Source organism: Haemaphysalis longicornis, unplaced genomic scaffold (assembly GCF_048455015.1).
Source record: "Haemaphysalis longicornis isolate Haplotype H1 unplaced genomic scaffold, Haemaphysalis longicornis Haplotype H1 scaffold_5, whole genome shotgun sequence".
NCBI classification, from domain to species: Eukaryota; Metazoa; Arthropoda; class Arachnida; order Ixodida; family Ixodidae; genus Haemaphysalis; species Haemaphysalis longicornis.
Window position 1 is genome coordinate 157,623,784 of NW_027526385.1, and position 23,695 is coordinate 157,647,478.

A 23,695-nucleotide genomic window follows, 5' to 3' on the forward strand; every position below is an offset into this window, starting at 1 on the left:
CCGCACGGCCCGCGGCCGCATCGCCGTCGCACATTGCACGCTCTTCGCCATCGGCGTCGTCACCTGCCACTACTGTTGTCTCCCTGGCCCCCACCTCCAGCGCGGCAGCCGCACCATCAGTGACAAATTTTGCCACTGACACCATTGCAGACGCTCACCAGGCACCGTCTGCTTTATCTACTACTACCTCACCCCCAGAAGGCGCTGGTGATCCGCAGAGCACCGAGGCGGCGACCTCCCTCCCTCCACGGTTGACGCCACCCCCATCAAAGCACACTGTGAGCCCTTCCCTTACACCACTCCACAACGTGTGCTCCGCAACGCATCCATCTGAAAGGCATACATGACAGGCACAGTGCGCCACTGACAAGACTCCCATCGACGCACCAATCATCTGCCGTCGTGACATTACGTCTTCCGTCTTAATGAATGCACAAGAGCAGCATGACTTCTCGGGAAGCACTTGGGCTAGTAGGCTCTCAACGAGCAAAGATGTACACCCTCCAACTACCTGTGATCAAAACAATGACGTGTCAGGCAGACGAGAACAAAGAAGACCGCAGTCGGCCTTCGAGCCATCCACAACGTGCACTCTTGCCTGCTGCTTCGCTTGCGGGCGCCGCGTCTTCTGCTTCGAGCCTTCAACGCCGCGTTAGACCACATAAACGTCATGCACCTTGCGACCGACTTGTTGCTCCCCGTAAACTCGCTCCTTCCATGACAGCGCGGGGGTCAGAAGTGTGGAGTATGTGGCGCCCTCTGGTGGAGTGACCACGCACTGCGTGCGCTTGTATTGTAACTAGATGTCGTTGCGGTGCGACGCACGTGATGGTAATGCTCCAATCACGTGCGTATGCGTGTGCGGTTGTGCCGTCATCTTGTTGAATAAATAATTCTTTGTCTTGGGTTGAAAAAGTGAGGCAGGCAGCACTCTTTCTTGTGCCTTGTGCGCGGGCCGGCGCGGTGCGCCTTCGCTCCCGTCGCTGCCGAGGTCGTTCGCCGTCGCCCACGACACATCTTTTGGCGACGAGGATGGGATCCTTTTCTTCTGCCGCGACAGGAACATCGTCCATGGTTCCGGCAGAATGAAAAAGTGAATGCGTTTGTTTGGCCTCACTCGAGTGTGACTGTCTGGCGCGTCTGGCGTCGCGAGGCCTAGCATTCTTTTTGTGCTGACGCTCGTCGAACTGTCACCTTGACCTCGCCCTACTTCGTTCTCCTGCTTTTGCTCCTGTGTCTGTATTCTTCCTGCTTGGCAGCAGCATGGGCCTCTTTGATAACTTACCCATTTCCCTCGAATTGCCGGGGCCGCCTCCGATTCCGTGGCATAACCGGAGAAAATTGCTTCAGGCCTATCTCGAGGTGGCAGCGAGTGGAGCGACGGACGGCGCGCTTCGGCGCTCGTCAGCGGTTTGGGTGTTGAGGGGCAACGGAGGTATTTTGCCGAAACGGAGTAGGAGGAAGCAAGGACGGACGCCAGTAACGTGACTGACTCTAGTATGACCGCATCTTCGGCTTCGGCTGTTTCCAAATTCGACCAACTCATGGAGCAGGAAGACCGGCTCTTCGCCGCGTCCACGAACATGCTTGTGGAACGACACGAGTTCACAAGCCATCGTCAATTACAGGGGGAAACTTTTTTAGAATACGTGACCGTTCTAAAAGAGAAAGCCGTACGTTGCAAGTTCGGTCTGAAGTACGCGGAACGCGTCCGAGATCAAATTATACATGGAACGTCTAAACCCCAAGTTAGAGAAAAGCTGCTCGCGCATGGCGAAAAGGTATATTTGGAGAAGGCTGAAGAGATTGGTCGGAGTTTTGAATCGTTGTCGTTGGCGAATCAAGCCTTTGGTTCGCAACATCATCAAGTACAAGCTGCAGGACGACGCGCAGAAGATGGCGGTGCGGAAGATAAAGTTGGCCTGTGCATTCGGGGAAGCCGGTGCGCTCAAGATAGCGGCGCGGAGAATCAAGATGGCATGGGCCGCCGGGAATGCCGGCGAGCTCGAGATGGCGGGGCAGGATTTCAAGATGGCCTGGCCAGCTGGAGAGGCCGTGACGTCATTCCACCGGGTTCCGGAAGACAAGATGGTCGCCCCCAAGGTGGACGTTTCCATTCGCAGTCAGCTGCAGAGCTCCGTGGTGCAGTTCAGCCGAAAACGTTTGCAGGCAACGCCAAGCCTTAGTTGTGCGAACGATGCGGTACTAACTGGCATAATTCAGCATTCCAAAATTGTCCAGCCCGAAATAGGCGTTGCAACATTTGCAACAAGTGGGGACATTTCGCTTCGATGTGCCGCAAGACTGCACCAGTGCATCGAGTTCCTTCGAGGGGAGCTACGGGCTTCGCTCCGAGACCGGAATCTGTACAGCATCCAGCATCCACGGAGATCAACTCATCTTCGAGAGCTTCCGCCTTAACAGTCGGCACTTCTACGAGAAAGGGCTTAATCGTCCAAGCGGAAGTCAGCGTAAACAATCCTTCGAGAAAGGTCTTAGTCGTGCAAGCCGAAGTCAGCGGGGTGGCCATGGAACTCTTAGTCGATACCAGAGCATCCGTGTCGTTGATGACTGCCGAAGATTTCAAGCATCATTTCAGTAAACAGCATGCCCTGTCTAAGGCCTTCGTCGACTTGTGGAATTTTCCCAAACAACGTGTCGGAATCCGCGGCTCATTCCAAGGTCCTGTTCAAGTGTTGCAATGGTCTTGATCCGTCACATTCCGTCAAAGGCACATCGCTTTTGAGACTCGACGCCATCCAGGAATTAGGTATTCAAATCGACGGTGCATTTCTTACGGGTCGACTAGCATCGGTGTGTGCAGTGCATTGTCCCTTTAACGTGCCCCCGGGTTTCGAATATCTCTTCAACGGCGAGTTGGGTCTTGTCAAAGATGTCTCGCATGGGATCCAACGGCGGCCAGCTGCGACTCCGGTTGCATCTAAGCTGCGACGATTGCCTCTTGCTCTTCGTGATCAGGTTTCCAGCAAGCTGCGACGCCTCGAGGACAATGATGTCTTGAACGTGTCAACTCCTCGGAGTGGGTTTCGCCACTCGTCGTCGTCCGGAAAAAGAACAGTGACATCCGGCTGTGTGTGGACCTCCGGGAACCAAATAAGGCAATTATCATTGATGGGTATCCTTTGCCGCATGTTAAAGAGCTGTTGCAGATGTTTTATGGTGCTGTTTGTTTATCTAAGCTAGACTTAGCGTCGGCTTATCATCAGTTGTTGCTGGAAGAGGGCAGTAGGGACTTAATTACTTTAGCGACTCATGAAGGCTTATTCAGGTTTAAGAGGGTGTGTTTTGGTCTGGCATCGGCACCGGCGGTTTTTCAAAAAATGATGTCTCAGGTCTTGTGGATTTGAAAAATGTCGTTTGCTATTTTGATGATATTCTTGTGTGGGGAAAGCCTCAGCCTGAGCCTGACGCGAGCTTGGTTGAAGTGTTAACGTGTATAGCAAACAGTGGAATGAAGTTGAATGACAAATGTCTTTTCTCGGTCAAAGAACTCGACTTTTTGGGTCACAGGATTTCGGCTGAGGGCATCTTACCGTTGAAAAGTTGTGCGCGAAGAAAAAGTGCTGCCTCGCTCCTTGAACTCCAGATTTCTTTTTACACTAGTCGATTACTACTCTAAGTGGCCTGAGGTTCTGGGCAGAAATTCTATTTCAACTGAGGGTGTCATTAAGTTGTTGGACTGGTCTTTCAGTCAAGAAGAGCTCCCTGAGGTTTTAGTGTCGGATAATGGAGCCATGTTTGTCAAGAGTATCTAAAGGAGAGTATCTAATTGAGAATGAGAAAATGCAAGAGCATTTAAAGGACAAAGGTATCCGCCACGTGTTCTCGTTGAATTATTACCCTCAGGCTAACGGCCAGATTGAACGGTTTAACAGGGTTGTGAAAGAACATGTACAGATAGCCAGACTTGAAGGCAAGTATGCTTCGAAAAGCATTACACAATTTTTTGGGTCGTATGGGATCACACCACCTTCAGTGACAGGTCTCTCTCCATCTTATTTGTTGCATAGACCGCAGCCTTGTTCCAAAGTGGATATTAGCAACTTTAGGATACGTAAACAGGCAGCATAATAAGACAATTTCCTGCCTCATGTGCGGAATCATGTCTTCACGAAGCAGCATAAAGCTAAACAGTACTTTGAAAAAAGGGAAGGCGCGTAGCAGACCCGCATAAAGGTCGGAGATGTGGTGAAAGTAAAGTTCCATAAGCAAGGATTTTTAAAGTATAGTAATCTGTTTACAGTGCAGGATCAGGTTGCAACTTTCACGTTCAAGCTCAGTGACGCGTCAAAACTCAGTCATTCCGAAAGGAATTGAGGTTGGCTCGGCACCGTAGTTCTTTGACAATGTTGAACTCTCTTCGAGGCATAAAGAGTTTTTATACTCTTCGTCTAACTAAGACATTTGTGACAGTCAGCCCCCTAATCTACCGTTGACAGATCGGGCAAGTTCCAGGGTCCAGACAAACTCGGATCTGTCACAGCTTCCTTCCAGAGCGAGGTCTAGATCAGTTGTTCCTCAGAAAGCGTGAAAATGTCAAAGAAAAAAATTGCGCCCACCTCCCCGCGAGGGGAACCCTGTGTAGATGCGACGCATCGTGGGGTTCACTTGGTGTTTCCGTTGGATTGATTCTTAAATCGCGTGAAACGTGTCGGGAACGCGTATGATTATTATGTTCTATGATTATTATTATGTTTTATTGGCCAATCTTGGTCAATTTCTCTAAGTGGTATGCTTGGGGCTTCGCTGTCGCAACGACCTTTACTCCATCATTGTTGCTGTAAGTGGGAGCTTTTCTTTTATTGCAAGTGTTAATCATTGCCCCATCATGCGTTGTATCAGTAGCTTCTTGACGTAGTTTGAATGAGTCAAGAATATAAGGCGCGTTCGTAGTATTTGATTCTGTGTCGGGTTTGTGGAGCAGTGGGAAGAGCACCGTGTACCTCGCGTTCCGCCCACAGGGTTGTGGATCGAAACCGGGCGCCGCTGACTAATATTTTTTTTATAGTGTAGGGGGAGGGGTGTGGACGAGAGAGGGGCATCGGAGAGGAGAGGGGGTGAGTGGCGGAGAGCGCAGCTCGCGCGGCGAGGAGAATGGGGGAGGGGCGGACGACAACAACGCCGACGCTGCATGGACAAGGCGAGTTAATAAGATGCAGTTGCATCTAAAATAGTGAGCAAGCACATCCAAATAACCATGTAGACAACACAAGGAAAAATGAGGGGGCGTCTGGGTCTTCAGATAATTTAGGTTCAACGTCTACGCGTACGCGCCGTAAGACTAAGCAGCCTCAGTGGCTTAGCGACTATGTGCGGTAGGATGTAGACGTAAGGTTCATGGGACATGTCATGTCTTGTGTCAGGTCGTATATCATCATTAGGAATGTTTTTGGACGGTGTTTTGTACTGTGTTTAGACAAAAAAATATCTTAGTGTGTGCAACTTACAGGAGTGTGCGTGACTCACGCTAGTCATACTTCCACTGCTCCTGCGCAAGCGACAGTGCTTTTGTGTGACTATGTAGGACTGTCGTGAGCGACTGAGTACTTTTGTGTGGATCATGTGTAATGAAGATGCAGACATTCGTATTCAGGGGGGAATGATGTGGCCTTGTGTTTCACAGTGTGCTGACTTCTTTTGCACGGGGAGATGATGTGGAGTATGTGGCGCGCTCGGGTGGAGCGCCCGCGCACTGTTTGCTCTTGTATTGTAATTAGATGTCGTTGCGGTCGGACGCACGTAATGGTAATGCTCCAATCACGTGCGTATGCGTGTGTGGTTGTGCCATCATCTTGTTGAATATATCATTTTTTGTCTGGAATTCAACGAGTGAGGCAGGCAGCACTCTTTTTTTTGCATTGTGCGCGGGCCGGCGTGGCGCGCCTTCACTCTCGTCGCTGCCGAGGTCGTTCGCCGTCACCCACGGCACAACAAGAAGCTCAGCGGTAACATTTGTTTGCCCACCCCCATCGGCAGCAACGCGTTCGAGTTCGCAGAGTATTCACCCGCCTTCTAGGTCTCTCATGGGCCTTCGCACACAAGCAACGTCGCTTCGAGCTATCACGACGGTCAATGACTCATCGGTCGCTCATCGGTAGACGAGCACGGCGTCGACTGTGTCATTCCCTCCGCACATGCTGCCGTGGTCTGTGGAACAACAAAGCTGGCAGCAGAACGGAACCGCCCTAAACCCGCAAGCCATTTGTACCCGTTTGTCTGGACCGTCTTGTAGCCCGGAGAGTGCACTGGAGCTTTGCGGGACGTCACTCACTCTTCTGGGCGCTGCTAGCAGCTTCCAGCCCGCATGATACTAGTTTCCTTCTACGGCCTCTGGGCCACTCCCAGGCAAGGCCCCCCGAGGGAAGGGAACTCACTGAACGCCCTCCCAGGACCAGCTAGGACAGTATAAGTATATTGACCATGGACACATCTTACTGACCATCGGTGTTGTACATACCTGTACATAGTTTATTGTTTTATTTCGTGCAACTATGTCATCGATTTTTATCTTCACGGGCTCCGCGCTATGTGGGGGAGCCCTGTAGCGACACCATCGCCATCGCCCTCATCAGCACCATGATGATCATCAGCAGACTGGACTGGCACGTGGGGAGTTCCAAGCGACACAGTTGGAACACGACTCAGCAGCTGGGCTGCGCCTCGTTCTGTACAGGCCTACGCGACCTAAATAGGTGTAGGAAGCCGCATCCGCCTCACGCCGGCTTCCTACCACCATATAATGGCAAGTTCACTGCGATTTGTAGCTACAGAATGACTGTTACACGCATGCTTTTTAAAACATATTCAAGTAAAGAACCTTACTCTGGTAGAACGTTCAGCTGGTTGGGGTATCATTTACTATACTGTGCGTACATTGCAAGGATTGAGGTAGTGATTATGCATTCGAAAGCAAGCCAAAATATTTCAGTACATCTTGAATGTTTTAGGCTGACACCAAGACTGGAAATTCCGCTGCCTGGGCCATGTAAGCCCTCAGAAAAATCAGCAAGGTCTGGTAGCCTTTTCATTTACATGGGCACAGAATGCCGGGGTACATTTTGAAGACTTAACAATATTATCTAAATAATAAACCCTGTACTAAAAGTTTGCTTACACTGTATGTTGTGCACCTGAAACGAAACTGGGGCTAGCAAGTCTATGAGCAGTTTTTTCAGCAAGTCTATAAACTTTTTTCGTAGCCTTAAAAATAACTAGCATGAAAAAATTGAACAGGGCTACCATATTCACAAAATGGCAATTCCACAGGTCGGCTAATGACCCATAGGGTTCGCCAATATAACGTATTTACTGGCGAAGGGAGTGCAATGAAAGGAACGCTATGCGAGTTACAAATTTTGAGTTGCAATCATATGTTTATTTGCGAAGTGAAGTCTGCAGTAAGAATATATATACAATAACGATACACCATACAACTGAGTTCAACCCTGTGCCGGTCTTTAGTGACCCATTCACCCTGCTCCTCATATGCGGTAGCATTGGTGGTGCACATGTACGGCCGCACAGTACAGCAACACAATGTATTAGGATCGCCTTTTAAAATCTGTTTTAGGTGCTCGCCTAAAAGAGCACCGTGTGACTAACCAACCTAATACCCCAAATCCAACAACACCAGACTCCAACTTTCCCAATAGGTCCCCTTGTCACATAAAAACAAAAATTAAAAGAATCAAAGTGATGCGTTTAACAACCTACATATTTCTTACAACTTAGGATCGACATGGAATGCACTACGAAAAACACGTCCTAGCAAGGTACAATTAATCTCTTTTGTTTTATGTGCAAATAGATTTAGTGATGTGGGGAAAACGTTTCTTTCATTTCCCGAAAGTATTGCGTTCCTCCTTTAAATATAACTCAGGATTGACAATGATTTCCTAACAATATTCACTTCACAGAATATAAACATTTCCACTTAGTTACGTCAAACCCTTGTTTACGTTCAAGTGTTTGGTGGAATGGCAATACTCTTGAACCAGTCAAGCTAGCCACTCGAATGTAACATTCATCTGTTACGCTTCTTGACTTTGATTGTCTAGAACTACTGCAGACTCACGATACTGAAACTCGAAGGAACCCGATGATTTTGTCATGATGAGATGGGGACTACTCAGAAGTTTTTGTATATATGACTGGGTGCAGATACGAACTTGAGTGCTAATAAAAAATGCTCATATAATTAATAATGCATTATTCAGACAGAATAATTAAGTGCTGTGCACTCTTTTAAAGACATGAATGGATTACAGGTTTTTATTATATGGGAATTTAAAACAAAGTGTCTGATGCCAGCAAACATAGCCAGTTTATACGAGAGTTTTCTGCTCTGGTGAAGAGCTTGGGGATTCCAGCAATCTGTTGAAAGACCTGTGCAGCTATCATGAGTGGTTCTTTCACTGTTGGCTGTATCTAGTTACTGTCGCTGCTTCATCAGTGCTGGCAAAGCCTCCGCCGCAATATGCCTCACCTGAAGTGCCTTTCCTTTCTCCTGACTAAAAATGCGAATGTTGGCGCCGATGGTTTCGCTTTGATACTTGCATGGAGGTAATCGGCTGTATTTTTAATGTTAGTGATATTGCCGCGAGCCATACATTGGGTTTGTTTATTTGTATTTTGCTGTTACCGCCCGGCTGCGCCGGTCTGTGTTATCTCTGCGCCAAGGGAAGCGCGTGTTCCATTATTTTGGGCCCTTCTGGCAGAAGACCAAACTCGGGTAGCAATCCTTGCAGTCGGGGGCTTTCTCTGGTTGGACTGGCTTGGCGGCTTCGAGATGTCGTAGAGAGCATAAAGGATTAGTACCCCGCACCTCCACCAGATGTCGCGAAGACAAGGACGATGCAGTTGTCTTGAATGAGAAACACGTTTATTGGAGCGAACTTGTGCTCCCCTAACAACTCAAAAGAATACAGAGGCGGCGAAGCAGCGGTCAACAAAGTGACTTGCACAGGCGAGTGTCGTCGAATCGAATGCTCCGGCGTCCGCACTGCAGGCTTTTTATCTTTCGGCGCGCGTGGTTCTCGAAACGTCGATTCGCATCGAAAACATAGTAGATCCAAGAAGATTATTCTGGGCTGTTCACCTTAGATCAGAATGCTCTCCCTATCACGACAGATAACACATGCGGCACAGAAAGAAAGAATGGAACACGCGCTTCCCTTGGCGCAGAGATAACACAGACCGGCGCAGCCGGGCGGTAAAAGCAAAACACAAATAAACAAACCCAATGTATGGTTCGCGGCATTATATTGAGGCAAATCTGTTGCTAAAAGCGGCAAATGCCGCAGATATTTTCAGGGGGGACATACAAAAATTACAAAAATATCAGAATTTAGGCCATAGCGCCGTTTTAATCAGGTGCTTTTAAAATAAATTAGAAGCATTGCGAGCAACCAAAATTTTGAAATTTGTTTGAATGAACAGAAAGTTTGAATTACCCGAGTATGCACCATCGCAAATCGACTGAATGTTATATAATTTGGCCTTCGTACTCCTCGTTCGACAAAAGCACAAAGTAGAATCACCTTGGGCAAGTACTTTTATATTGGGACTGTAAAATTGTATTTTAGGCTAAAATATAAGTTAGTTGTAAAACATATTGATACTATCAAAATACCGCGACACTCCTGGTCAAATACAAAAGTTTCCAGTGGAGATGCACGAAGAATGCACACTACAGCGTTCATGTTAGGTTCTTTATGGGTGATTATGTAGGGGGTTAATTTTTTGCTGTTCAGTGTAGTTACTCTAGTAATAGTTCACCCTGCAATAAGCATGAAGATAGATTGTGGTTTTTTATATGATGTGCTGCACCCAGTGCCCATTTTTTTTGTAACATTTATCCTTAAGCCTAATGTGTTCTTCAGTGAAGCCAGGTAGACTTCATTCGATACACGTCGACAGCGGCCGCGGCTGTGAGCGACGTTCTCCACAAAGGAATTATCTTACTGCATAGTTGTTCTTTCAAGAAGTAGTGCTTTACTGCCTGGTGCCCGTCGATGCAGTAAAACACAAGGAAACAAGCTGCCACGTTGTTCAATGCCTGAAAAATGACGGCGAGGACGGCTGCCATGAGGCATCGCAAGTTGACCATCACTTGCAGGACAAATGACGGCTTTAGGCGACGCTGGTTGCTTTATCAGGTAAGCTTGAATACATGTTACTAACATCCTAATAATGTCTGTTTGTTCAGATATGAAATAAGAGCATACTCATAGCAGTTAGGCGCTACCTAGGCGCCATTCCGCGTTGGGAATAAACCGCGTGTGCTTGCTCCGAAAGCATTGCGGTGTGAGTTGCAGCTTGACCATGGCCTTCGCTGGCGCTGGTTCAAACCGCGTTCAAACCTGCGTTCAAAGCTGCGTTCAAACCGCTGATGTCCAAGCCTCGATCGGTATAAAGACGCTACAACAAGGAAAAAGGCGTATGGTTTGAGACTCCCCCAACTGCTGCGACTTGTGTGATGCATTCTGTCACTACTTGTTTTAATACTTCGAATAATCTTCGAAAAGTTGTTGTGGCAAAACTACTTGTTGTATGGGAAGCGCTATTTCAAGGCCGACCTTTTGTCCGCGCGGTCATTACTTCTGCCGAAGAAAATCATAATAATGTATGTGTTTATACTCTGTAATTCATCATGCCTGTAGGTTTTGATGCTGTGGCTAATGCGTTTCGAGAGGTAGTAGGTTTGGTAGGGCGTAGTTGTTTTCAGAGGCTACTGCCTATTGCGCTATTAGCCTTTAGGCACAAGGTGCTCCGGTTTTCTTCTCTTTTCCTGCATGTGTTCAATTATCAAATACTGCATGTAGGCCTCTAGTTTGGTGAGGGTACTGTGCGCTCCATATTGTCACGAAGACAAGGACGATGCAGTGGTGTTGAATGAGAAACACGTTTATTGGAGCGAACTTGTGCTCCCCTAACAACTCAAAAGAATACAGAGGCGGCGAAGCAGCGGTCAACAAAGTGACTTGCACAGGCGAGTGTCGTCGAATCGAATGCCCCGGCGTCCGCACTGCAGGCTTTTTATCTTTTGGCGCGCGTGGTTCTCGAAACGTCGATTCGCATCGAGAACATAGTAGATCCAAGAAGATTATTCTGGGCTGTTCACGTTAGATCGGAATGCTCTCCCTATCACAACAGATAACACATGCGGCACAGAAAGAAAGAATGGAACACGCGCTTCCCTTGGCGCAGAGATAACACAGACCGGCGCAGCCGGGCGGTAAAAGCAAAACACAAATAAACAAACCCAATGTATGGTTCGCGGCAATATTGTCGCAAAGAAGTGTTTCCAATAGGGCGCCTCACTCGGCATTGGGAGAGTCCCACGATGCCACGTGGAACGCTAGCTAGGCCGCGGCGAGGCCAAGCTGGAGGGCGACGCTCGCGGGGAGACGTTCGAAACAATCAATGTCTTTTTCAGCTAGAAGTCGCCTTAATATTTATTGTAAACAAACCGGGAAACGTCGTGTCTCTGCAAAACTAGGGAAGCTGCGGGAAGATGCAGCTTAGCCCTTCATTCAACCTCATGCATGCCCGGCAAGAAGCCCAACTTCCGAGTTGCCACCCGAGCACGAGCGACCCAGCAGGGGACTGCGGGCATTGCTTGTGGAATTCCGGCCCATGCCCGTCGGACCCCGAGGAAATGCCACGCGGTGCTCCAGCTGAATGACCTCTCATTCTGGTACGGCACCTTCCTGCTACGTGGTACACCATCCGTGCCCACCAAAATCTTTCCATGTGAACTCCTCCCAGGACAAAGATGTCTCGGCCAACTCTACCGCGTTGCGAACCTAATGGTTCGAACTAGGAAGTCAGCTTGCAAAATCTGCAAATCGCATTCGAATTGTCAGCTCTCATGTGCTTTGAAAACATGTTGCGGTCGTGGAACGAGTTTAGCGGGTAGCTGTTGTCTATGTACGCCTGCTTGGATCGACAGGAACGAGCTGAGTCTGTGTTGCAAGACAGAAAGCAACGACCAAAGAAAAACGTCGCCTAACGCCAGAATACAGGGCTCGCATTCTCAGGGGCGAAGTCCCGCCTATGACTGAGGAACAGAAGTTGAGACACAACATTGAAGGGGTAAAGCAGGATATAGTTTCTTGGCTACCGTCCATCAGCGCATTTCTGTCCCAAGCCACAGCACTTGACAGAGCACCGCTCCAAAATACCAGTCAGTAGTCCGGACATACCTTTTAGAACGAGTGACGTGCCTTTGGCGCAACGAAGAAACTGCGACGTCCAGGATTTAGTCCGACCGACCATGTAGAAGAAATCCAAAAGCTACATGGCACCTAGCAGCTTCAAAAATTATTGCTCCTTGTGAGGCCACACGACGTGAAGTCATGCTTGCGGTTGGAGCTTTCGATCAGTATGAAGCACAGCAGGGGCAGTATAGTGCGTCAATGAAGCCGTACGGGTTTCTGCAACAACAGACCCAGGATGCCTCGTATGCAACTGCCCTGAGGTAGTACAGGGTACACATACAGGGTACACATACAGGGTACAGGGTACACATACACATACTTCAGCAGAAGTAATGACAGAAGTACAGCTTCGAAAATTTCCAGCGCTACACCTCAAGCGACATTGGGCCTCACTCACCGCGCCATGATGCTGACTGATCGAGGAGAGGCGGCCTGGAAAGAGCGAGGGGCGGCGCATGGCGGATCACCGACACATATCCTTTCATTGTGGAGGGGACGGCTACATATACAGATACTTCTCCCTACCGATGTTTTCGTCTTTGTTCATTTCCTCCATACAACTGATGTTGAAGGCATGGTGTGTAACCCTGGAAGGCAAAAGGCACCTGTCTGAACGTCGAAATGGGCCTGTGTAGCGGTGGCGCGATAACTAAGCGCCGTCACCAAAGCGATTACGCTCTTCCAGTTCAGGACCAGCACCATTCTCAGATCTCTTGCGCCTGGAAAAACTGAGAGATGTGACTTCGGAAGGTGAGGCAGCTGACATCGAAGCGTTGAGACTGCGACCAACCGACGAAACACTGGATTGCTCTGACTTACCTCTACAGGTAGACAACGAGTAACAACTACTCTCATTGGTGGGTAGCGGTGTATACCGTTTAGTTATGAGTAAATCATTCGCTACTAATCTGAAACAGGTTCTGACAGAGTAGACAGGAACGGCGGTTCTTACTGCTGGCGTCCACTTCATCACTCTGTCAAAAGCGCACAGCACGGGTTAAAATTGCGGTCTTTATGTACCTGGAAAATTTTATTGCTCTTCGTGCATGCCAAAAGGACCCAATCCTTGGCATAAATATTCTAGAACAATGGCGCTGGCTGCGATCGGTGGGAGCCAAGTCTAAGCTTCTTCTCAACCATCAAAGCAGCAGCTAAGGATATCAACAATCAACGGGAGACTGCCGTCTGCGTCATCGAGGATATCATAACGCTGCCCCCTCAAGCCGGTATGCTTATTCTTGGGAAGAACGACGCCTTTGTAAATCAACCCCAACTGCAACTTTGGGCACAAGGAGTTTGTACAGGAACTGGCGAAAAAATTTCCCCAATGCTTTCCAACGTCATTCCGCGTGCGCAGCATATCCGATATGAAACACTACATTATTGGAAACGAGGCTGCGAGACCAAAATGTCAGCAGCTATACAGAGTATCGACCAAAAAAAGAATGCAAGCAGCCGGCAAGTGCTGGAAGTTCTCACGGGTGACTTCCTCGAGCCAACGGAAAACCCGTGGGTTTTACCTGTTGTCCTGCGGAGAAAGAAGTACAACACAAACCAAACAGTGTGACGAAACGAGTCGTTTTATCTTGTAACTTCAACAATGACACCATAGACCAGGAGGCAAAAATGAACATTTTTCTCGTCCAATGGTCTGAATCGTAATATCGGGCGAAAGAATTCCACGAGTGGGACAGCGAGAAAACGGCCTTCATGACACAAAATCGAGTTTCGAACTTGAAGTTTACCTTTTGCCAAAGGTGTTTGGGTTCCACTGCATTCCAATGAATGATACCCTTCTGTGCTCGCAAGACTGAAGGAGCAAACGTGCTTAGTTTTCCTAAATCCCATGGCGGTGTTTACGACTACATTTGGATAATACCGCACACGAGTAAAAACCGCATTTCGAGCAATTAGGTCAGCAGATCTCACCATAAACCCGAAAATGGCCAGTTTGGCTCCAAAGAGGGTAAATCCTTGGCCACACAGTCGATCGACAGTTGCGTTGTCTTTGGCTACATGCCAGTATAACAGTTTGGTGTGACAGCTAATAATGCGTGACTGTCAGACTCTTGTTCCTTTAACACTTGTCCTTCAGTCACGTCAGAGTACTTAAACGGTTTTCTGATTACAAAACGTTTTGGGCACTCTATGGGAAAGCTTGATATGCTGACAAGAGTGGCCGTGCAACATAATGCTGGTGCGACTGGCGAGGCCGCGACAGCAGGATACGAAGGTTGCTCAGCTGGCACTGGCTGGCTGATCGCTTGCACACCGCCGGTCGCACTAAGTTCATCTCGCGCCTCTTGTGATGGCACAGATTGAGAGAAGTCTATACGCAACATAAGAACAAGAGTACCTAAAGGATAATGCAGAACAAGCTGCCATTGTTTTCGCTAGTGACCGCCACCGAAAAAAAGTATAAACCAAAAAGGGCGATTCCGAGCTGAGTAGATGGCGGTGGACCTGTAACGGTAAGAGCGTGCGTCTTTGTGAGTCATTTCGATGCTAACGGCGATGTGAAAAAAAGATTTTGTCCTAAACAGGCAACATATATTGTCTTCTACCTCCAACCGCTTCGTATATTCATTAAAAATTTCTTCTTGCCATTTTGCACATTAGTCTACAAAACGTGTCACTCAATTGTAAAATTTCAAGTTTTCATGCAATTTACCTTTGCCTTCCGTTCTTATATAACAAAAAGGCTTAATTTAGGCGCTTTTTGAAAGGCTATCATTGCTAAAACTTAACAACCAGAGCACAATTTAAACCCTGCAGGCGTCCGTTAAATATTGTGACGAAAGCATTCGATGCAGCCACGTTTTTATTTAGACATCAAACTGAGGCGCCCGGCCGAGCTAACACTCCGAGTTTCTAAAGGGGTCAAGAGGACAAAATCACACCACACTGAGCTCCCAGTAATTATTCTTCGATGGCTAACTCAGCTTCATTCTATCCAAGAAATATCCAAGTTTGTATCCAACCAAACCGGAAGAAGTGGGGCAACATTTCAAACTTCCTGTCGCAGTGATTTAAAAGGCCAGAAGGGACATAATATGGGCAACACTGAAAGCAGTAAGCCTCAAAACTGCATGTTTGCATCGATTTCATACAAAGAACAAGACCCAGAGGCCTCACTAAATACTTCAGGCATAATACTTTGTGGTTGTGTATGTCCACAATTTTTAGTCGCGCAAAAAAGGTTCTGCGGTGCCATAGGAATATTGCAGGAAAGTGACTAAGGTGTGGCTGCGGCTTCAAATGTTTTTTTTTAAATTACAGCAAGTATTCACCGGAACTTTGCGATAACATTGGTGGGATTGTTATAAGGTAAAAGCCATCTTTTTAGTGAACCAACTTTCTTTTTCTTCGCACCCTTTTTAACTGCAAACTTGTCCGTGAGAACAAGCCAAGGCAACGGAGCGATGAGGATACACTAGCTCATTTGAAGGATTTCTAATAACGTTCTTTGCCAATTATTAAGAGCACGTGGGTTTGTTGCACAAGGGAGACATGCTTAAATATGAAGAAAGCAACTACAGCTGCCATGCGTATTTCATCCCAGTCATAAACGCTTTCGTAAATGTCATTCGGGAAGGTTAGGAGGTTCTATAATCTCATTTGTGGAATCATCCACTCAGCATTTGGGGGTACGAGGCTTGCAACTCAGCTTTGTGACAGCAATCATGCTTCTACAAACCTTAGAGCTCTCACTGTGAAGCTTCTTACGTGCGCTGCTAGAAAACTGGCAACAAAGTACAAAATTCAGGAGGTTTCCTCAATCTTTAACAAGACAATGTTCTTATTGTAGGGTAAATCTACTGGTGCATGTAAGCATCCTATGCCTGTGCGCAATTTAAATGAATATCTCAACCTCATTTACTGTCAATATTAGCTCCAACATCAGGAAATTTTATTCTATGGTGTTGATATTGCGGCGAACCATACGTTGGGTTTGTTTATTTGTGTTTTGCTTGTGCCGCCCGGCTGCGCCGGTCTGTGTTATGGGTGTTGCGTGTGACAAGGGAGGCGCGTGTTCCGTTGCTTCTTTTTGTGCCGCATGTGTTATCTCTTCTGATAGGGAGAGCGTTCCGAACTAACGTGAACAGCCTAGAATAATCTTCGTTGATGCACAGTTTTCTGGATACAATTCAAATATTCCAGAAACCCTAGCGCGGAGTTTTAAATTCCCGCTGAGCAGATGCCGCTGCATTTGAGTCGGTGACACCAGTCTACGCACGTCACTTTGTCTACTGCTGCTTCGACGCCTGTGTAATCTTTGAGTTGTTAGGGAGCACAGGTTCGCTCCAATAAACGTGTTTTCTTTGAAGACAACTGCGTCGTCTCTGGCTTCGTGAGATCTGCTGGAGGTGCGGGGTACGCACCCTAATGCTTCCTACGACCTCTGGAAGCCGCCAAGCCAGTCCAACTAGGGCCAGCCGACGACTGCAAGGTTTAATGCCCGAGTTCGGTCTTAAGCCAGGAGGGCCAAAGAGAACGAACGCTGCAACAAACACGATGGAGCAACACGCCACTCCTCCCATCGTCCTGCAGCAGCCCCGGGAACCGCCATCGCTCCGGGGAGCGTATTCCTAAACCATATTCCGTAAGGGCCCAGGCCGACCACACTTTCTAAGCAGGGGCGCAGCCAATGAGGTTAAAAATTGCAATTTTTGCAATATTTCGCAATTTGCAAAAAATTGCAATTTTTTAACCTCCTTGGACGCAGCACCATGACGTCTCTACCTATATGTGCGCGACTTCATGCGAGGTGGATTTTTTCTTTTTTCGCCCTCCCCTCGTTTCGGCTGCTTTGCGGGTGGCCGATGGTTTCAGTCCGCGGGCAACTTGTATCATACTATTTATATTTTTATTCCTGCTATTTCTTGTTTATAAATTTGTATACTTTTTTGCGTGTGTGTGGCTTACAGTTGAGGCACGAGCTGCGACACAATGCTGGCGAATTTAAAGACCAGCCACTACAGAAATATATATATATATATATATATATATATATATATATATATATATATATATATATATATATATATATATATATATATATACAGGGTGTTGCGACGATAATTGGAACAATTTAAAAAATTTTCCTGAGCGATCCGCCGCTCTGTTCGCGCTCAAACTTCACACAAAGGTCGCATTTTGTGGTCTATTTTGCTTGACACCGGAAACAACAACGGTACTTACCTGTTTATTATGAAAATAAATAAAAACCATTTTCGCCTATGGGAAAATGGCCGCTGATTTGGACGTGCGAGCCAGCGCAAGTTGATGTTCAAACGACGGCACCACCTGCAGAGTGAAACGCATGTTTGGGATTCACGTACGGAGCCAAATGGGGCAGCAGACGATCAGAAAATGCATCTAGAAATGAGCTAACAGACGATCAGAAAACCCGGTTTTCGGGCTCGTACGTCCAAATCGCCGCCATTTTCCCATAGGCGAAAATCGTTTTTATTTATTTTCAGAATAAACAGGTAAGTACCGTTGTTGTTCCCGGTGTCAAACAAAATAGACCACAAAATGCGATCTTTGTGTGAAGTTTGAGCGTGAACAGAGCGGCGGATCGCTCAGGAAAAAAATTTAAAGTGTTCCAATTATCGTCGCAACACACTGTATATATATATATATATATATATATATATATATATATATATATATATATATATATATATATATATATATATATATCTATAGTTAAGAGAAAAGGTTCCTGGCTATGAGGTTAGCTGTACGATAGAGAAGTCAAACTGAAAAACAAAACAACATTTATTCTAACGTTTCGACCGGGGGCCGGTCTTTTTCAAAGGAGAAAAAGACCGGCCCCCGGTCGAAACGTTAGAATAAATGTTATGTTTTTCAGTTTGACTTCTCTATCGTATATATATATATATATATATATATATATATATATATATATATATATATATGGTAGCTAAAAATGCGTCTCAGGAACAGACACAAACTGCTCATCCATACCCATCACTGGATCTCTAAAAGCGACAATTGTTTGCCGCTATTTGGACTCCGAGATCACTATCGTAAAAATAGTGCGCCAAGAAGATAACTTTTTTCCTTAGTTTTATCTCTGCTACGACTACCGTGACTTCAAGCTCACGGGCAACTACTCATTAGTCCCAGCGAAAAGAATATACGTATCTGAGTGAGTGTAACACTGCATTAAATGAGAGGCCATGGGGCCGTGGGGGAGCAAGGATGAGGAGAAAAGGGGAAGGTCACAACTCGCATAATGAACACAGTTGCAGTCTTGGGGTCCTAATCGCAAAATGAACACATTAAAGTCAATCAGTGGCAGCAAAACGCACAGTTCACACTTAAATGTACAGTTCACACAGTGGGCAATGCGGTTCACACTGAAAACAGTGCACGCTGCTGACAGTTCGCATTGTATACCGAACGGGAAATTCGGCCAGGCTGCTAACCAATTTGTAGAGTCTGTTTTCAAGGGCGTACTCGATAGTTGCTTCTAGTGCGGTGGGATCGTCACGGACCCGACTAACATGTTCCTGTTCAGTCGCAGGGGCGGGACCTAGATTTCAAAGCTGGTGGCGATTACGGTGGAATAATGGACAGAGCCAATTTAAGTGGTAACGTTTTGGTGTGCCTTCCCAATAACAGGGGGGGGGGGGCATCAGCGCTATTCGGATCCTGCTGGAGGTGTATATTTATAAATAACGTATCTTATGCAGCAAAATCTCTGTTTGCATGAAGCACAAATTGTTAAAAATAACTAATCGACATTGGCAACAGTGTGAGTGGTAGCACGCATGATTACTGATATCAAACTCGGCCTGGTGGCTTCAGTGAAGAGACTGTGGTCAATAGCCCTGTACAGAAGACATATATAAAACTCCTCGAGTACTTCAGTTGCTGTACAATCCAACTATTACTTAGCCCTTGGTTGGTATATATTTTCGATATTGTTTCCCTAAATTGTTATGACCAGCAGTGTAAATTATGCAGAATTCATGACCGAGTGTAAAACGTGTACGTTTGAGCTGGTGTCTTTCTTATCAATGTGTCACCCTTGCAAGTACGATTCACACCTTCCATTGCTGTTAACAAAATGTCAATGTTTTCCTTAGTGGCACTGTTCCTGATAAAGAATAATGCAATGAAGTTAATGTTAACGAAATTCAATGTAATAGTGCTTATGAAAGTGCCAAAATGTAGCAGCTCATGCAGCTGTAATATTTCGCAAGAGTAGGACAGTTTGTAAATGTAGTCATGGGTAATTGGCTGCCTTTCTTGTAATCCTTACCTGCATCACCGAATCGTGTTTTCAGCTGTGTATATAGTGAAAGAGCACCCAACTTCATTGTATACCCTTCTGTGTGCTGTAGAATGAGCTTTCAATGAGGGTGTTTGCTTTCCGGACCGTGTATAATTGCCACATGCGCGTGAAAGCGTTCATCCGCGCGCGCGCACTTCGAGCACCGAGTCGAGCGCTTATTTAGGAACACGATCGGAGGTCAGCGTCAACTTGCAGGTGCGCAAGAAGAGCGCAGAGAGATCAGGGGCTCAGGTACAAAAGGTTAGCTTCTACGACATGTGCGTCAGCTTCCCCAGCGCCGCAGGCCAGCCCCGCCCACGGAGCGAAACCATCGGCCGCCTGCCAAGCAGTTGAAACGAGGGGAGTGGGAACAAAGAAAAAAATCCACCTCGCAAGAAGTCGCGCACATATAGGTAGAGACGTCACGGTGCTGCGTCCAAGGAGGTTAAAAAATTGCAATTTTTTAAATATCTTTGGCTGCGCCCCTGCTTAGGGGGTGTGGTTGGCCTGGGCCCCTACGGGATATGGTTTGGGAATACGCCTCCGGGGAATCCCCACTGAAGACCCAGAAGAATGGTTGGAGAAGCTTGAGCGCTTCCGCATCTTCAACAGGTGGGACGATGAAGAAACTTTCCGGCATGTCTTTTTTTACTTAAAAGATGCAGCTGAAACTTGGCTTGAGAACCATGAGAGCTCTTTGACCGACTGGACTCACTTCAAAAGGGAGTTGCTTAAGACCTTCACTACCGTGGTGAGAAAAGAGCGAGCTGCGCTTTTGTTTGAAACAAGAACGCACCATCCCAACAAAAGAGTCGTGATCTGTGTTGAAGAAATGAAGCGACCATTTCGCCGTACGGGCCCGGAAATGAGAAAAGAAAACAGATTTTTTATGCGAGATGTAAAGCAGGAACTCTTGCATGCCTTGTCAGCAAGCCCCCTAAAACAGTGGCAGAATTCGCGTCTGAAGCTGCCGCGATGGAGAAGACGTTAGAAATTCGAACGAGGGAGTACGACCGCCCTGTAAACGCGCTGTTCTCGGAGACAATCAGTGTCGCAACCACAATCTCCGATACATTGCTCGAGACCATCCTAGGAGTGGTCAGGAAGGAGCTTCGGAAGCTTTTCCCAAACACGCCGCAACCTCAAGTGACTTCCCTGACTGACATAATCCCAGAAGTCCAAACGCACTCGGAACTTCTATGCTGTCGGAAGCAGCCCGCGAGCCACAATCCATGACCTACTCCGCGGCTGTTCGTCGAACCCGCCCTGATCCAACCCGTCGTCAATAATCCGCGCCGTACCGCCGTTCACTGGCGCCCGCAATACCCCCTGAAGCCGAAAACCGAGGAAGATGGACGTCGGGCGAATTCCCGATAATCGTCCGCTGTGCTACTACTGCGGAGAGGCCGACCACATCTACCGTCGCTGCCGCTACAAGAGGCTCGGTTTCTGAGGGTTCTATATATGTTCAATAAGATTATATAAAGTATAAAGCGATGAGCAGCGCACCCAAAATTGAGTGAAAACAGTTTAGCACTGCCATCACAATATTCCTGCTTCGAAGTCGGCTGGTTGCCACTTATGTATAGAGGAGCGTCTATCATCACCTTTGTTCGCCATGCCAACCTTCGGGAAATGTATAAGGATCACATCTGCATCAAAGAACAATGGTGATGTCTTTGCAAGTTTTACAAACTGGACAGCCAGCTATGAACGAGGTTAGGTGCCGCATCGGATATTGTTTGAGAAAACTTCTGCGCGGTTAACAGTTATCATATGAAGGCTATAGAAAAGTGTGTACATACCTGACAAAGCAAAGTTGATGTGATGGCCGTCAACCACACTGTTGACGCATGGGAGCCATCTACTTGTCCTGTACTGGTGCAATTTTAATGCATTCGTGCGCTTTCTTGTCGCCCATTTTAAGAAAGGTTGCAGCATATCACAAGATTGTTATTCACGTCGCATCCCGAAAAAGCCACACACACACACACATGGCAAGATTTGTTGACGAAATGGCTGAGTTTCGTAAATTCTTTTTTCTTTCTGCTGCAGCGGTGAGTAGTACAGCTTGTAAATATGAAGCGCTTACTTAGTTGACCGTAATACTTATTAAGTTGCTGAAGCTTCACAGGCGTCCGCAGCTCATGACGTCACGTCGAGGCGCAGATGCTTGCGTCTCCCCCGTACCATCCTCGCTCTCAACAACAGCTGCGGCGGTGCGGCAGGAGCGCGTCTGCGCGCGCATGCGCCGTAGCTGCCCCGTGCGCCTCGTCGCTCTCAACAACAGCTGCGACGTGCGGGGGGAACGCGTCTCTGCGCGCATGCGCAGTAGTTACCCCGTGCGCTCCGTCGCGCTCAGCAGCAACAGCGGCAGGTGTACACGTGATAGCGGCGTGCTAGCGGCGTGACAGCTGCGTGACAACAGCGTGGTGGGGGGCACGGAAAGTTCGCGCGCTTGTGTACGAAAGTGCGCGCGTGCGCGTCTCTCCCGCATACTTCTCTCCCTCGACAGCGCGCGCAGTGTATATAAGCGGCGGATCGCGTGTTCGAACTTCAGTCAGTGCGTCTTTGCATGCCTTTCATTTGGCTCCAGATGAAGTATAAGAAATGGAAGCAACAGTACCGTCAACAAGTAGTGCGACACAATGCAACAGCAGCGTCACTCTACTCGTTGAAGGCAACGTTACCCCACCGTACATGGGCACGCGCCACGGCCTGCACTGCGTCTCCACCAGCAACAACAACAAGCAACCCACCACCATCCAGGGCAGTTGCATCGACCTCATCTTTACCAGTTACTCCAACGCACTACCGCTGCTCAAAGATCCATTGACAGTCCACTGTAGCGACCATTAAGCAGTCGTTCTTTCCGTCCAATACAACGACAGCACCAAGGAATAAAAGAAAATAAAGATGACAATACCTTCACCTGTCCTTCCTGTGTCCGAAAATCACGAAACATTATATAAGAATAATAAAGACGAAATAAATAATTAAGCATTCCAAACCCTCCCCCCATCCAAACGGTAACCAGAAACTGCACAATTACTTAACTTTCAGGCAATACAACCACCCCTATTCGACGCATTTCCTCGAAATCCCCCCGTTGGAAGATGCGGGCGGGCGGCTTTTTCCTCAGAGTGCTTTTACCATTTTTTCAGAGCGTGTGACTAGTTTCATGCCTCCGTTAAACTGCTTGTATGATCCCGATGTAGCAAGGCAGCGCTGAACTTGCCTTCGCGCTGTGAAACCAAGAAGCAGTCGTACATGATTTGAAGATAAGTCTTGTTATAAATTGTTTTCGAAAATTGTCCTAATAAAATTTTTATATGGTGACGCAAAATTCAGGCCAACACGTCTTGCAACACTTGGCAAGGAAGCGAGTGGCAGGTGTCTTCACCTGCCTCATGTGGTTACGTGTCCTCTGTTGACCGATGCCATCGGTACAATGCCAACGGTCTCCGAATAACTTGTGCTTGCATAAACATAGGAACGACACCAGAAACTAGCCCGTAAAAGGGCTTCTCAGGCTATACCACCCCAGGGTACTTTGTGAACGCTAATTTTTTAGGCGCTATCTTTGGTCCCGCACTACATTGTCATAATGGTGAGCGGGTACCGATGAGTAGCTCTACTGTTTCAGATTAGAGAGCACCGGTACATTTGCTTGTATTTTTTTATTCAAATTTTATCTAACTTCCATATTTTTGCACCTATCTATCCAGGAAATTAGGAACAGACGGAGTGTACTAAACCTGATTGAAAAAAAAATTTTAGGGGCAACCGAAAGTAGACTGAAGTGCGATTTTCGTATCGGCGAAGCACAGAAATATGGTTTCTAAAAATAAGGGAGGGTTCTTGAAAAAAATTCACAATGTTCTTCAAATGCAACAGCTTAGATTCCGTGAAATATGTGGAAAATATCGCGACACTAATAGAGTGTACATGATTATTGTGTTTAAAGTACCAATACGCAAGCTGATCAGATTGTCTTGCTCTTTTTCTTTATAGTGTGTGCAAACGCAAAGTCTTTGTTGCTTTGTTTCTGATTTCTTTCTGATATTCTGCGCTACACGTTTTAAACCCATAAAGCAATATTTCAATTGACTCTTCTGAAAAGGTGGCAAAAGCATCGCTGGAT

At 47.2% G+C, this 23,695-nt stretch overlaps 1 protein-coding gene across 1 annotated transcript in view; it reads right to left on the reverse strand.

The window, feature by feature from the left end:
- LOC144139484 (uncharacterized) overlaps window positions 1-21,703 on the reverse strand; it is a 76,149-nt gene extending 54,446 nt beyond the window's left edge. The window contains exon 1 of the transcript XR_013316225.1: window positions 21,357-21,703. The gene's annotated coding sequence lies outside the window, so the exon portion shown is untranslated. The remainder of the gene's footprint in view (window positions 1-21,356) is intronic.
- Between the last annotated feature and the right edge of the window lie 1,992 nt (window positions 21,704-23,695).